Source organism: Lynx canadensis, chromosome E3, assembly GCF_007474595.2.
Source record: "Lynx canadensis isolate LIC74 chromosome E3, mLynCan4.pri.v2, whole genome shotgun sequence".
NCBI classification, from domain to species: domain Eukaryota; kingdom Metazoa; phylum Chordata; class Mammalia; order Carnivora; family Felidae; genus Lynx; species Lynx canadensis.
The window spans coordinates 17,807,014-17,819,662 of record NC_044318.1 but is presented as its reverse complement, the minus strand read 5'-3'; the positions used below and the strand labels follow the sequence as shown (position 1 = coordinate 17,819,662).

At 39.9% G+C, this 12,649-nt stretch overlaps 1 protein-coding gene and 1 long non-coding RNA gene across 2 annotated transcripts in view; one reads left to right on the top strand and one right to left on the bottom strand.

Annotated features, from left to right (window-relative positions):
• LOC115504500 overlaps positions 1-6,130 on the top strand; it is a 30,406-nt gene extending 24,276 nt beyond the window's left edge. Inside the window, exon 3 of the long non-coding RNA XR_003965707.1 lies at positions 4,887-6,130. This is a non-coding gene — a long non-coding RNA (uncharacterized LOC115504500). The remainder of the gene's footprint in view (positions 1-4,886) is intronic.
• The window catches only part of LOC115504496 (transmembrane protein 180-like), a 36,134-nt gene that overhangs the window by 3,112 nt on the left and 20,373 nt on the right, over positions 1-12,649 (bottom strand). The gene's annotated exons all lie outside the window — the stretch shown is intronic.

Here is a 12,649-nt window from a genome sequence, read left to right as displayed (position 1 = left end):
CAATACTGCAGAGAGAGAGCCTTAGGCTGAAAGTTCAAGGAAAGGCAGGGGGATGAACAGGATGCGTAAAGCAAGCTGAGAACTACCATGTTGTGGTTTAAGACCGAGTTCTTGCAGGCAAGAACATTGTTATTACTGAAGCTGCAACCATGTTAATGTTTCCAGCGGCCAGAGCAAAGGTCATTTCCCTACCACTTGATTGAATTATTTGATGCTCTTCAAAAGTCTCTCTGGTCTTTCTGCTCCTTTCTTAAGATTTCTTCTCTTTCTCTTAAAATGTCATTCTAATCTGGAAAAGATGCCCAGGATTTAGAGAATTTCTTTTCCTCTTTCACATTATGTTCACTCTACCTGGATATGATTGGATCTATTGACCAGGCAGGCTTTTATGCTTTCAGAATGTCAATTCCAACCTTTACATTTTTTAATGAATCTCTGGTAGAAAAATAATTCCTAAGCCTTGCTTATAGTTTTGTTCACTTAATAAATATTTATTGCACACTTACTGTTTGAGGTGCTTGCCCTATAGAGTAAATCAACACCGATCCTTACCATCAACAAAATGTATATATATTATAGTGGAGGCAAAAAATATCTTTAATGTTACTTTATAATAACAGCAATTGCACCTCTTATGGAAACATTTTTGCACCTCCTATGCTCTCATAATGTTCTGCTTTCAAAAGAAGTACCCACCTGCGGGTTATAACATTCTAAAATATTGCTGTTTGGTATCTTTTTCTTCATTTTCTTGTCTTAGCTTACACCTGCTAAACAATAATATTGTTTTGTGCCAGTACAGATACTTTTGAATTAGGGATGGGAAAATTTGAGTCCCTCAAATTTTGAGTCCCTCTTTGCTACCTCTAGAAAGGGAACTTCTCCTTTCTAGGGTCAGCCTGATGAGACCCTTGTAAGAATAATGATGGCATCTCATGTATTGCAGGCTTATATGTGCCTGGTCCTGTTTGACACTTTTTTGTCACTGCTACAAATTTTCACAATAACCCTGAAAATACTAAGGCTTACCTAGGTTAATTAAATTGCCCAAAGTTCGGGGTGCCTGGGTGGCTCAGCCAATTAAGCACCCAACTCTTGCTTTCAGCTCAGGTCATGATCCCACGGTTCATGAATTCAAGCCCTCATCGGGCTCCGTGCTATCAGCATGGAGCTTGCTTGGAATTCTCTCTCTCTGCACCTCCCCTGCTCACTCTCTTTCTCAAAATAAATAAATAAACTTTAAAAAATTAAAAACAAAATTTCCCAAAGTTCCACAGCTTGGAGCTGGGCTTCTTATCTCAATCTGAACTAAAAATCTCTCCAGGAGAAAATGGAATTTATAATATGAGTTTAGAAGAAAAAAACATTTTTAAAGAATAAAGTCATACACTTTCTGTGGAAATGAATTCATAAGGTCTGAATGAAAGGCAATGGCCTATAACAAATGTCAAGAACACTAACACCTTAATACGATCACATTGCCAATGTGGAATGGTAAGGGTCTAAATCTCTACACTTCTTTGCCAGAGGTTGGGGCTATTGTTTTTTGGGTTTTTATTTTATTTTTTTTATTTTATAAATTTTTTTTTTTCAACGTTTATTTATTTTTGGGACAGAGAGAGACAGGGCATGAACGGGGGAGGGGCAGAGAGAGAGGGAGACACAGAATCGGAAACAGGCTCCAGGCTCTGAGCCATCAGCCCAGAGCCCGACGCGGGGCTCGAACTCACGGACCGCGAGATCATGACCTGGCTGAAGTCGGACGCTCAACCGACTGCGCCACCCAGGCGCCCCTGGGTTTTTATTTTTAAGTTTATTTTTTATTTTGAGAGAGAGAGGGAGGGGCAGGGACAGAGGAAGAGATAGAGAATCCCAAGCAGGCTCTCCACTGTCAGCATAGAGCCCAACATGGGGCTTGAACTCAAGAACCATGAGATCATGACCTGAGCTGAAACCAAGAGCCAGATGCTTAACCGACTGAGCCCCCAGGCACCGGGGGTTATTGTTAATGTTTCCACCTATAAAGACTAACTAGAGGGGCACCTGGGTGGCTCAGTTGGTTGAGCATCTGACTTCGGCTCACATCATGATCTCACAGTTCATGAGTTTGAGCCCCACTTCGGGCTCAGTGCTGTCAGTGCAGAGCCCACTTCAGATCCTCTGTCCCTCTCTCTGCTTCTCCCCCTGCTTGCATGCATGCCCCCACCCTCTCTCTTTCTCAAAAATAAATAAACATTAAAAAAAAAGACTAGGAAAAAGCAGCAGTATAATATTTATTGGAAAAAAACAAGAAACAAAAAACAAGCAAACAAGCAAACAAACAAAAAAACCCTGAAGTTGATGATCTCCTCTTTTGGACATAATCTTGTCCTCAGGTGGTCCCTTTGCAATGGAACATAACTTTTTTTTTTTTTTAACTTAAATTCAAGTTAGTTAACATACAGTGTAGTGTTATTTCAGGACTAGAATCCAGTGATTCATCACTTACATATAAAACCCAGTGCTCATCACAAGTGCCTTAATACCCATCACCCATTTAGCCCATCCCCCCACTTCTCGTACAGCAACCCTCAGGTTGTTCACGATATTTAAGGCTTTTATGTTTTGCATCCTTCTCTGTTTTTATCTTATTTTATTTTTCATTCCCTTCCCCTATGTTCATCTGCTTTGTGTTTTAAATTCCACATATGAATGAAATCGTATGATATTTGTCTTTCTCTGACAGACTTATGTCCCTTAGCATAATACATTCTAGTTCCACCCATATTGTTGCAAATGGCAACATTATAACTCATATACAGAGGAAAAGAAGCAGGCAATGGGAAAGAAATCAAAATCGTTGATAATTCTGTGGTGGTAAAACACAGGCTATATATTATCATGGTCCTGTGAACTTGTCTATAGAGTTTCCTCAACAAAATCTCCCATCACAGCCCCATTTCGGACACATCATTAGGAAACTGATTTAGCTAAAATCATAATCTTTTGGGCCAAATGCTCTTCATTTAGAATGTTACAAGTGCTCATGTTCATGATACTTGGCAAATGGACTTAGCATGGAACATTGTTAAAAAGTGATTATCCCAAATTCTAGCAATCTCAACAAATGTATATGCTTATATGTACACACTTCTTTGCAGCTATAATATTTTATATACATTTAAAAAATTTTTAATGTTTATTTTTGGAGAGAGAGAGATGGAGAGTGAGCAGGGGAAGGGGCAGAGAGAGAGGGAGACACAGAATCGAAGCAGGTTCCAGACTCCGAGCTGTCAGCACAGAGCGTGACGTGGGGCTCAAACCCACAAACCATGAGATCACAACCTGAGCCGAAGTTGGACACTTAACCGACTGAGCCACCCAGGCACCCCTATTTTGTATACATTAAAAAAAAATTTTGTTTTTAATCTTTATTTATTTTTGAGAGAGAGCATGTGAGCAGGGGAGGAGCAGAGAGGGAGGGAGACACAGAAGCAGAAGCAGAAGCAGGCTCCAGGCTCCGAGCTGTCAGCACAGAGCCTGTCGTGGGGCTTGACCTCACAAGCCGTGAGACCATGACCTGAGCCGAAGTCAGATGCTCAACCGACTGAGCCACCTAGGTGCCCCTATACGTTTTTAATCTTATCTTCCCAGTGATGTGGGAGGGGAAGTCCTATCTTACAGTTTGAGGCTCTGAATACATGGAGTGTCCTAACTACTGTTTCTTGCTCTTCCAGGGATCGTTATAGAAAGCTATATGCACTTTTCAGAGAAATGGTTGTTTGTGTTTCCTATTCAAGGCACTATGCTTCAATGGCTTACTAGGTCAAGAATATGTAAAAACATTAATCAAAAAGGGGCGCCTCGGTGGCTCAGTCAGTTAAGCGTCCAACTTTGGCTCAGGTCATAATCTCAAGGTTTATGAGTTCAAGCCCCTCATCGGGCTCTACACTCACAGTGCAGGGCCTGCTTGGGATTCTGTCTCTCTCCCTCTCTCTCTGCCCCTCCCCTCGCTCAGAATAAATAAATAAAACTTTAGAAAAAGACGTTAATCAAGGAATTTACAATAAGTATTTCAGAATCAACAGCATGCTTATTGAATTGACAGCTTGAAAGAACAAAATCCACCAGCACCAAGTATAATACATAAGACTAGCTCATTTCTAGTCTAGGTAACCTAATATTTAATACTGAATAAACCCACCAATTTTGTCCTAATGTGAAACAGAATTCATTAAACAAGCAGAAGAGAGTCCTTGCCTGGAAATTTCCAGGCTGTTGCTGTAGTAAATCACTACAGAAAGCACTTGTTTTCCAAAAACAGCTTTAAAACTGATTTTAATGATTAGCTACATAAAATTAAACACTAAGAATATTTTCATTGTTTAAAAGACAAAGCCTTGAGGTTACTTTTTATTCACTCTGAAGCAATTCATTTTCCGATCTGCTCCTTTGCTGGAGTTTAAGACAGTATTGTTTACTATGTCATTGAGAGAAAAACCACTTTCTAAACTTTTATTGTAAGTGTAATTTTTGAAGTATTATGAGGCCTTCAGACAAAAGAGAAGCAAAGGGAAAGCTGCACTTACAGTATTTAAAAACATACTTGGTTAGGGGCACCTGGGTGGCTCAGTCATTTAGGCATCGGACTGCAGCTCAGGTCATGATCTCGTGGTCCTGAGTTCAAGCCCTGCGTCTGGTTCTGTGCTGTCAGCAACCTGGAGCCTGCTTCAGGTTCTGTGTCTCCCTCTCTGTCTCTGCCCCTTCCCCACTTGCACTCTCTCTCTCTCTCTCTCTCAAAAACAAATAAACATAAATTTAAAACAATTTTTCAACATATGGCTATGTAGCAGAGTGATCTAGAAGACTATTTTTTAAGTAATGGATTTTGTTTTGGTTTCTGGCAGAGTATCCACAGATGACAGTGTAACTCAACAAATAAACTGGCAGATTTGGACTACTGGGGAAATGCATCTTTCCATTCCAGAATGTCTTCTCAAGCAGCAAGAATTGGGCCAGGGCTGTAAGACAGTGCTACCACACGGAGTCAGTGCTGTGCTCTGTGTCCTGTAATAAGCAGCCGAGTGCCCAGCTGGTGTTCCTCTCGCACTCTGGGCTTATCTCAACCTTGGACTTATCTCGTTGTACCACACCTTCTGGTCTGCCTCCTGCACTAATGCCATGTGAGTTCCCAAGGGCAGAAAGCATCATGCCTTACAACTCTGTATCTCAGGTCCCAGCTCAGTGCTAACACCTGGTAGATACTCCACAAATGTTTGCAGACAAAAGAATGCAAAGCATGCTTAACTGTCCAAATAGAAGGAATAGCCGTTGTTTTCTATAATATACTATAATTTCATTGTCACTTTTTTGTGAAAAGTGTGGACTTTGTTGCACTTTTAATAGAAGCTACATGCATAAAATAAGAGAATCAGTTTCTAATATTATCACATGAAGTACCTTATACCCTATAATTAGGAGATATTACACATTGGTTTTTTTGCCCAAGTACCCCATTTATGAATCTCCATTAACAATAAACTGATCATTATACTTACAGGCTACTGAGTAGTATATCCATAGGTCAATAAGAAGAAAATAGATCTATCAAACTTGATGAAATAACATGCGCCTTAGAACCAACATTTCTCTAACTATATCAAGAAATCACAGACCATCTTTCAAAAATGTCAGGGGCAAGAATAATACCCTTGAACCATACAGTTCTGCATACTGTGACAGTAAAATATTAGTCAGGTATTAGAAGACTCCCTTACAAGCATGAAATTTATTTCAAATAGACATTTGCTAAATTTCATCCTACGTGAATCTCCAAGCACTCTCTGATCACCTAACCATATCCTGTTCAGTGTGCAGTTGGCCTCTGGACTTCAGTCAGACACTTTCAGATTAGCATTAGCTGCGTAAGGCCACCAGATGCCAAATGTTACGTTATCACACAAAGATAAATGATCTTTAAGTGCCCTAAATAAGTTTATACCTCTAAAAATGCTTACTGGACCATGAGACTAGTTTGCCAGCGTGTCTGATTGTCAATGTATCTATGCCCAAATCGACAAGAATTAGTCTCTAGAGCCTCTGTTTCCAAGGAAGTAAATCTCTAGGTTCTCCACATTGGCTGCCCAATAGAATAAGCTAGTGACCTTTAAAAAATACTGATGGGGGCACCTGGGTGGCTCAGTCAGTTAAGTGTCCCACTTCGGCTCAGGTCACGATCTCATGGATGGTGAGTTCAAGCCCCATTTCGGGCTCTGTGCTAACAGCTCAGAGCCTGCAGCCTGCTTCAGATTCTGTGTCTCCCTCTCTCTCTGTCCCTCCCCCACTTGCACTCTGTCTCTCTGTCTCTCAAAAATAAACATTTTGTTAAATTTAATAAATAAATAAATAAATAAATAAATAAATAAATAAATAAATAATACTGATGCCTGGACCTCACCCCCAGAGATTCCGATTTAACAGGTCTAGGGTATGGCCTGGACATCAGAACTTTTTCAAGCCCGAAGTGATTCTAATGTTCAACAAGGTTGAGGAACATTACTTTAGGGCCTCTATTCTCAAGGAAAATTTAGAGACAGGTTAAATGCACCCCTTCTTCCTGCATTGCTCTTACATCTATCAACAAATGAACTTTGAGTTCTTTGTACCCCAGATTCTGTTCCTCTTCCCTTTCAACCACCATGGTTTTCTTCCACAACATTGCTTGAGATTTTTGATGTTAACCTGGATTTCAAGCAACTTCCCCAGTGCAGGTGGAAAACATTCACTTAGTAGATGTAGAAGCTGAGATTAAGAGAGAGTTCCTTCAAATTCTATAGAAGAAATGCCATCCAGAACAGTCCACATTCAATTCCTGTGTATACTCAACTCATTTCTCAACACACAATCACCCAGTTGTGAGTCATGCCTCTATAACAAGTGTCACCAAGTGCTGTTGATTCTAATTCCTCAATCCCTTTCATGTCAATCACTTCCTTGCCTTCCATGTTACATTGCTTTAGTCCAGGCCCACACCAGCATTTCTCATATAAAAGCAGTTCATTGGCCTTCAAACTGTTCTTTGCAATTCTGCTAACCTCCCTTCGAACCATGTACACTTCAGGGTGATGTTTTCAAAAGCAAATCTGATATTATGACTCCTTGGCTTAATAATAATAATAATATTCCATTCCTTTTAAGATCAAATCCACACTTCTCAAGCCTTTCTAAACTCTTTGCGGTTCCTCCAGCCATGTCACATGATCTCATGCCTCTCTGTACTTGCAGACTCCTTTTACATTGTCAAAATTCATCTGAGAGATCGCTTCTTTGCTACCCAGTCTGAATTGCATGCTTAGCTAGGTGTACTCACACAGCATACTTACATCAATCAATAATACCTAACACGTAGCCTTGTGATTTTCACTGTAATCGACGTTGAGCTTATTCAGGGAGGGGGCTTCATCTTTCGTCTTTTTGTGCTTTAGGGCTTATATATAACCTGATTTATAGTGTTTGGTAAATGTTTGTTGAATGAATACGCTGTCATTTTACATGTCCGTGCTTTGCACGTACCATTACTCTTCCCTCGCTACCTCCAATCTCTGTTTACACTATTAACACCTCCATTGAAACCCAGCTGAAGCAGCTTTTCCTCTGTGCTACCTTCCTGGACTTGGTTTCCAAGGCAGTGTCGATCATACACACCTTTTAGTCACCATTATATCTTGTATATACTTCTAACTATAGTAACTACCACTCTGTGCTGAAATTATCCTCATGTCTCCCTGACTAGATTGTAGGCTCCTTAGTGGCAGCAACCTGTTTCATTTACTTTTGTATCCAAAGCACTTGGTACACAATAGGCAACAAGTAACAAAGTTATCATTTTTGTCCCTCTCGAATCCTTGTTTTATACAACTGCCAGAATGTTCTCAACAAAATTCAGATTATGTCTGTCCCAGCTTAAAAACTTCCAATGATTTCCTTTATCTATAGCAGTCTTTCTCAAAGGACAGCATCTGTATTCCTGGTAGTACATATGACAATTTTCAGATGTTACACAATTGTTCTTTTTATTCTAATGGTTAAGTGTTTTGTGTTAGCAAAGAATGAAACCCATGAAATGAATTATTTTGTGTCTAACTTGTTTAAGGCATGTAAGATTTTTTTATGTTCATAATTAAAGAAAAAATATTTAGCAAATAATAGTACAGAGAGTAATCATACAACAAAAGACAAAAAAGTCATCATATTTGGGAAACCCAGATGTATAAGATTAAGAACATCTAAATCTAGCATACAGATCCTTTAGTCAGCCCCTGATTTCCTTTCCAGCCTCACCTCCCTCCAGCTGCCATCAGCGTGACATACCATATGTTACGGAATACAGGTTTCCATGTCTTTCTCCTTTCCCCCATCCAGCCTATTTTCAACACAGTAGCCAGAGGGATGCTGTTTAGGTCGTTACTCAGATCAAACCTCTCCAGTCAGAATGCTTTTATTTCTAAGAGATATATACTAAACTAGAAGAGATATATAAATTATAAGATGTACGAAGTGCCACTATCTGCAACTTAACCTTAAAATAGAGAACAAAACACACACATGCACATAGATACAGATAAAGCGGATACGACAAAATGTTAACAACTGTTGAATCTAAGGAGTGGGTGTATGGATTTTCTCTGTATGTTTTTTTTTTTTTAACTTTTTTGTGCGTTTGAGATTTTTCATAATAAAAAGTTGTGAGGGGGCACCTGAGTGGCTCAGTCGGTTGAGTGGCCGACTCTTGATTTCAGCTTAGGTCAGGATCTCATGGTTCAGGGGACTGAGCCCCATGTTAGGCTCTGTGCTGGCAGCACAAAGCCTTGCTTGGGATTCTCTCTCCCTCTCTCTCTGCCCCTCCCTTGCTCTCTCTCTCTCAAAATAAATAAATAAAACTTTTAAAAAATATACGTGATAAAACAAATATAGGTACAAATAAATAGTGAATCTAGCTGGTGAATATATGAATCTTCCCTATACATCTTTTTCAACTTCTTTTGTATATTTGAAAATTAAAGTGTTCATAATAAAATGGGGGGGGTGTAAGAAAAACTTTAATACTTTTTTTTTTTAATTTTTTTTTCAATGTTTTTATTTATTTTTGGGACGGAGAGAGACAGAGCATGAACGGGGGAGGGGCAGAGAGAGAGAGGGAGACACAGAATCGGAAACAGGCTCCAGGCTCCGAGGCATCAGCCCAGAGCCCGACGCGGGGCTCGAACTCACGGACCGCGAGATCGTGACCTGGCTGAAGTCGGACGCTTAACCGACTGCGCCACCCAGGCGCCCCTTTAATACTTTTTTTTAATGTTTATTTATTTTTGAGAGAGACAGAGACAGACAGGCAGAGCATGAGTGGGGGAGGGACAGAGAGAGAAGGAGACACAGAATCTGAAGCAGGCTCCAGGCTCCAAGCTGTCAGCACAGAGCCCAATGTGGGGTTTAAACTCATGAACCGTGAGATCATGTCCTGAGCCAAAGTCGGACATTCAACTGACTGAGGCACCCAGACGCCCCTATAAGAAAAACTTTAAAAAATAAATCCTATGGATGCCTGGGTGGCTCAGTCAGTTAAGCATCTGACTCTTGGTTTTGGTTCAGGTCATGATCTCACAGTTCGTGACTTTCAGCTCCACCTTGGGCTGTGCACTGACAGTGCGGAGCCTGCTTTGGGTTTCTCTCCCCTTCTCTCTCTGACCCTCCTTGGCTTGCTCTCTCTCTCTCTCTCTCTCTCTCTCTCTCAAAAAAATAAGTAAACATTAAAAAAAAATCCTTGGGGGTCCCTGGGTGGCTCTGTCAGTTGAGCATCCAACTGTTGATTTGGGCTCAGGTCACACATGATCTAGCGGTGATGGGATCGAGCCCCGCATCAGGCTCTGCACTGACAGCACGAAGTCTGCTTGGGATTTTATCTCTCTCTGTCTGCCCCTCCCTCACTTGCACACATGCACACATGTGCACACAGTCTCTCTCTCTCAAAATAAATAAATAAACTTTAAAAAATATGTTTTGGGGCTCAGTCAGTTAAGCCTCCAAATTTGGCTCAGGTCATGATCTCACAGTTTGTGAGTTGGAGCCCCACGTTGGGCTCTGTGCTAACAGCTTGAAGCCTGAAGCCTGCTTCAGATTCTATGTTTCCTTCTCTCATCCCCTCCCTGACTTGTGCGCGTGCGGGCGCGCTCTCTCTCTCTCTCTCAAATAATAAGTAAACATTAAAAAGATTTTAATAAAAAAATAAAAAATGTTTCAAAATAAAGTAAAATAAAATACTTGGCTATGTAGAGTAGAAAATCCAAAAGAATCAACAACAACAAAAACTTCCTAGAACTAATAAGCAATTATAGCCAGGTTGCAGGATATAAGGTTAATATACAAAAGTCAATTGCTTTCCCAAAAGTCAACTGTTTCCTTGATAAACAAGTGGAAATTGGAAATAAAAACATAACACTATTTACATTAGCATCCTAAAAATTAAAGACTTTAGGGGCTCTGAGTCGTTCAGTTAAGTGCATGACTCTTGATTTCAGCTTAGGTTATAATCTCACAGTTCGTGAGATCAAGCCTCACGTCGGGCTCCATACTAGACATGAAGCCTGCTTAAGATTCTCTCCCCCTTGGGGCTCCTGGGTGGCTCAGTCGGTTGGGCGTCCGACTTCAGCTCAGGTCACGATCTCGCGGTCTGTGAGTTCGAGCCCCACATCGGACTCTGTGCTGACAGCTCAGAGCCTGGAGCCTGCTTCGGATTCTGTGTCTCCCTCTCTCTCTGCCCCTCCCCTGCTCATACTCTGTCTCTTTCTGTCTCAAAAATAAATAAAAACATTTAAAAAAATAAAAAGATTCTCTCCCTCTCTCCTTCTGCCTCTCCCCTGCTCACACTCACACGCGTGCTCTCTCTCTCTGAAATAAACAAACAATAAAAAATGAAGAATTTAAGTATAAATATAACAAAATATGTAAAAGATCTCTATGAAGAAAACTACAAAAATCTGATGAAAAATAGAAAATTAACTAAAGAAATGGGAAAATATTCCATGTTCATGGATAAGAAGACTCAATATTGTCAAAATATCAGTTTTTCCTAACTTGATCTATAGATTTAACTCAATGCCAATCAAAATCCCAGACGGTTATTTTGTGGTTATCAACAAACCGATTCCAAAATTTATATGGAAAGGCAATAGCCTTTCCATATAAGTCAGTGGGCCTACATAACCTGACATTAAGACTTCCTATAAAGCTACAACAATCAAGATAGTATAGTATTGGCAAAATAACAAATAGATAAATGCAATGCAACAGAGAGGCCAGAAATAGATCCACATAAATATAATCAACTGATCTTTGACAAAGGTGCAAAGGTAATGCAATACAGAAAAAGGTAGTCTTTTCAACAAATGGCTGGAACAACTGGATATCTACCTGTGTAAAATGAATCTAGACCTTGCACCTTTATAAAAATTAACTCACAACAGATCATAGACCTAAATGTAAAGTGCAGAACTATACAATTCCTAGAAGATAACACAGGAGAAAATCTGGGTGATTTGGGTATAGTGATGACTTTTCAGATACAACATGAAAGGCAAAACTTATGAAAGAAGTAATTGATAAATTGGACTTCATTAAAATTAAAAACTTCTGCTCTGCCAAAGACATTGTCAAGAGAATGAGAAGGGAGGCCACAGACTGAGAGGAAATATTTGCAAAAGGCATATCTGATAAAGGATTGTTATCCATAATATGCAAAGAAATACTAAAACTAGAGGCGCCTGGGTGGTTCCGTCGGTTAAGCATCCAACTTCAGCTAGGTCATGCTCTCACGGTTCGTGAGTTTGAGCCCCATGTCGGGCTCTGTGCTGACAGCTTGGAGCCTGGAGCCTGCTTCGGATTCTGTGTCTCTTTCTCTCTCTCTCTGCTCCTCCCCTACTTGTGCTCTGTATCTCTCAAAAATAAATAAATGTAAAAAAAAAAAAAATCCTAAAACTCAATAATAAGAAAATGAACAGCCTGATTAAAAAATGGGCAAAAGACCTGAACAGACACCTCACCAAAGACATGCAAATGGCAAATGAGGATATGAAAACATGTTCCACATCATAAGTCATTAGGAAACTGCAAATTAAAATGAGGTACACACCTGTTAAAAAGGCTAAAGTCCAAAACACTGACAATACCAAATGCTGATAAGGATGTGGAGCAACAAGAACTCTTTATTTCTTTGCTGATGGGAATTCAAAATGGTACAGCCTCTTTCAAAAACAGTTTGGCTGTTTCTTACAACACTAAACATACTCTTATCACACAATTCAGCAATTGTGCTCCTTGGTATTTACCCAAAGGAATTGAAAGCTTATATGCACACAAAAAGCTGCATATGGGTGTTTATAAAAGCTCTATTCATAATTGCCAAAACTTGGAAGCAACCAATATGTCTTTCAGTAAGTGAATAGATAAATGAGGTGTACATCCAGACAATGGAATCCGTGCTAAGCCATGAAAAAACATGGAGGAAACCTAAATGCATATTACTAAAATTTAATCTATCTGAAAAGGCTACATACTATATGATTCCAACTATCTGACATTCTGAGAAAGGCAAATCATGGAGACAGTAAAAAGATCACAG